Source organism: Castor canadensis, chromosome 6, assembly GCF_047511655.1.
Source record: "Castor canadensis chromosome 6, mCasCan1.hap1v2, whole genome shotgun sequence".
NCBI classification, from domain to species: domain Eukaryota; kingdom Metazoa; phylum Chordata; class Mammalia; order Rodentia; family Castoridae; genus Castor; species Castor canadensis.
In genome coordinates this window covers 31,687,035-31,690,693 of record NC_133391.1, presented here as the reverse complement: position 1 = coordinate 31,690,693, position 3,659 = coordinate 31,687,035, and the positions used below count along the sequence as shown (strand labels likewise).

The 3,659-nt window shown below is 37.9% G+C and overlaps 1 pseudogene; it reads left to right on the top strand.

Moving 5' to 3' along the window:
• Window positions 1–1,356: 1,356 nt before the first annotated feature.
• Window positions 1,357–2,752, top strand: LOC109702650 (S-adenosylmethionine decarboxylase proenzyme-like; annotated as a pseudogene).
• The last annotated feature ends 907 nt before the right edge of the window (window positions 2,753–3,659 follow it).

The following is a 3,659-nucleotide window of genomic DNA, read 5'->3' as shown; positions in this document are numbered from 1 at the left end:
AAGGGTAGTGGTAGGCTTCTTCAAGAGCTCACAATTATCATAGGAAATGGATAGCAAGGAAATACACACACCTTGTGAAGAATTTGTTTTCTTTTTTGGTACTACTTGGGTTTGAATTCAAGGCCTTGCATTTGTTAGGCAGGTGGTCTACCACTTAATCCATGTCCTCAACCCTATTTACTTTAGTGATTTTTCAAATAGGGTCTTTCCTTTGTACCTACACCTATATATATATAGGTCCTATATATATAGGACCAGCTCTTTGTACAGCTGGAACGAGGTGGGCACCACCATACCCAGCTTGTATTGGTTGAGATGGGTTCTTGTAAACTTTTTGCCTAGACTTTCCATGAAAAATGTTCCTCCGAATCTTTGGCTTCTGAGTAGCTGGGATTACAGGCATGAAGCCACCACTCTCCACCTGCTTCTTTTTCTAAATTAAACAAATAACAGTCTCCAAATTGGAATCATCACTAAAATATGACAATTAATATTCAAAGGATCAGGCACATTTTTGCCCACATACAGCTGTAATCTTGGGCTTGGGATTTAATTTCCTAAGGTGTAATTCCTTAACTTCTTTCCATCATCCCATGAGTCGTACGTGAGATAGTTACCACCCTTCTGGTATATAGTTTGTGTATTGAATAACTCACTTTAGAGGTTTCCTGAGAAACAAAAATGAGGCAAACTGTTAAAATGTGGACCTCCTGATGCAGTGCTCCTTCACCTTAGAATTTTTGACTAAAATCCTAATGGGCTTTCTTCAGCATCTCCCATAGATAAGATTCCAGGAATTGGACTATAATCTATATCCTAGAGAGACATGAAGGAATGGTGGAAATCCAGTGGAAAGGTCGTAATTCTTCAATGCCTATTTGGTTATTGAAAATCCAGATAGGCTTATACAGTATGGTTGACAACATTAGCCAGTGCCTGCTGTAGTCTCTGTAATGGGAAAGCAGCTGATTGTGTGGGACTGAAGTGTGTCTTCTTATATTCCAAATGACTCTAATTCAACTTGTGCCCTTCTTTCCAAAAATGCTGTGAAATTTTTATGAATCATTTTCTTCCAGAAAGCCCCCACTTGGGTTTCTTTTTATCTTATTTTATTTTATTTTATTTTTTCTTTCATTCATATGTGCATACAATGTTTGGGTCATTTCTCCCCACTTCCCCCCGCCCCTTCCCTTGTGAATCATTTTTTAAAAGTTTATATGAAATCATAGTAAAAATGTAAAAAGAAACCCAAACTTTAAGCTGAAATAATCCATAGCAGCAGTGGCAGGGGCAGGAGAAGTGAACTAATTTATTTGGTTTCCTGTGGTCCTTAAGATTTTGATAGTTTCACAGTTAATGGAAGCCTCACATTTTTTTGAAGGGACCAAGAAGCTTCTGGAGGTTTGGTTCTCTTGGCAGCAAACCCATGCAAATCAAGGATCTGGGGATCTTTGCACTATTGCACATTCTGAGTGAGATATACTTTTAAAGGATATGCAGTGTTTAGTCATAAGTGTGACAAAAGCTGACAAGGAGGAAACTCATATACTCAGCAAGAGTCACATGTCCATCTTCAAGAGATGTTTCATTTGTTTTTTGTTGTGTTTTGTTTTGGCAGTACTAGGGTTTGAGCTCAGGGCTTCATGCTTGCTAGACAGGAATTCCACTTCATTAGCCATGCCTTCAGTACCTTTTTCCCTGGAGATAGGGTTTTGCTTTTTGCCAGGCTGACCTGAACTGCAATCCTCCAGTTTTATGCTTTCCACTGTGGATGGGATGACAGGTGTAGACAAACAAGTACAGGCATTGGTTGAGATGGGATCTCAGTAACTTTTTGCGTAGGTTGGCCTCAAACTGCAATCCTCCCAATTTCAGTTTCCCAAGTAGCTAGGATTGCAGGCATGAGCCACCAGTGTCCGTGACACCTCCCTCTTGTTGAAAGCATTGGTTCCCCTGTTGAAGCTTACAAGGGCTTGACTTCTTCAAAGCTTCTTTTATTTCCATAATCACTTCATGAAGTCTTCTTTCCAAGAAAACCTACACCAGAATTTCCAGGAAGAAACAGAGTTTCTTAAGGCAGTTTTTCCAAAAGGAGCAGCACATTTTATGGGACATATGAATACTGATTATTGGTACCTGTATACTGTAGATTTCCCAGAGAGTCAGGTAAAGGTAATCAGTCAGCCAGATGATACCCTGGGAAATCTGAGGCATGAGCTAACCCAAGGAGTTATGGAACAGTCCTACATGAAAGAAAGTGTTATTGTAAATGATGTCACTCATGAGAGTAGGATTTGAGAGTTGAACCCAGGTTCTGTCACTGATGCCAACTGTGTGAGGCCGATAGTTCAATTCTTGTGGCTATTCAATAAAAAGAATGAAATCAATAAAACTTATTGGACTACTCATATCACTCTCAAACCAAAGTTTTCTTATGCTAGCTTTGAAACAAACTCAGATTGGACCTCCTATGATAACTTGATAGAGGAAAGTTGTAGAAGTCTTCCAGCCAGGAAAATTTAATGAGTCCATTTTATTAATCAAAGTTCTAAATGTAGCAAAGTGTTTTCTTTTTCTCAGAAGGCTGAAATTTCACATGTCATGATTGTCAGAGTACCATGTTCAGTGATGACAATTTTGATTTTTTAATAGTTTTGCAAAGCAGTAGCAACAACAGCAGAGTGGGATAAGAAAGATGAAGGAAAAACACAAAAGGATGACACATAGAAGATGCAGTTTGCCTTCTAGATGATGACACTAGGGATCATGCTTTACATAACCACCATGAGGTTGTAGAAAGTCCTAGATGTGAATATAGTGCAATCATTTTGAAGTGTATGCATTATTATATGAGGAGTTAAATACCTCACATGTCTCTCCTCTTCAGTGTTAGGTATTCCATGCCACTCTTGCTGTGAAATCGAAGTGAATAGAAACAAACATTTACTATATGAAAACTTACAATACTTGTAAAAATAATTTAATTTGGTTTATGCACAAAGTATATTATATCTGAAGCTGTCCCAAATTCCCTACAGACAGTGCTTTCATCCTCTTCAGGTGTTGGCCTCAGTCTAACTGTCCAAGACTATTCTATTAAATGACTGTCTGAATTTTACTTCTGGTTACTTCCACCTTCTAAAACATATTTCCTAATATTATTGAAACCAGTTTCTACTGAAGCCAGACTTCTTTTGCAACGAAAATTTAAGTTTTTCTTCCACAAGTCAAATCTTCTTAGGAAAATGATTCCAGTTACTCATTTTGTGTATTAGTATCTTAATAATTGTTCTTGCATTTGTAGTCCTTTAATTGATAGCTTCCCTGATCACAGTGTCTTCCCTCTAGCTCCCTTACTTCAAAATAAAGCAATTCATGATAACACTGTGTGTTTGTATACTAATCTTATACCCCAGAGGGAGAAGAGTGGTGATGGTCCCTGGGCTTAATTTTTTATTAAAGGCATGAGATTTGGGGCATTTTTTAATTTATTTTTTTCTTTTGGAAGGTAAGTGACAAGATTGAATGCACCACAAGGAATTAAGTATCTCCAGTATTGATTAGCAGAGAGAACCCACAGAGAAATGTAGATTGAGAATATGTTGACTTCTATAGAAATCATGAGCTATGATTCTCCTCAGTAGGCGAGATTAACTTCT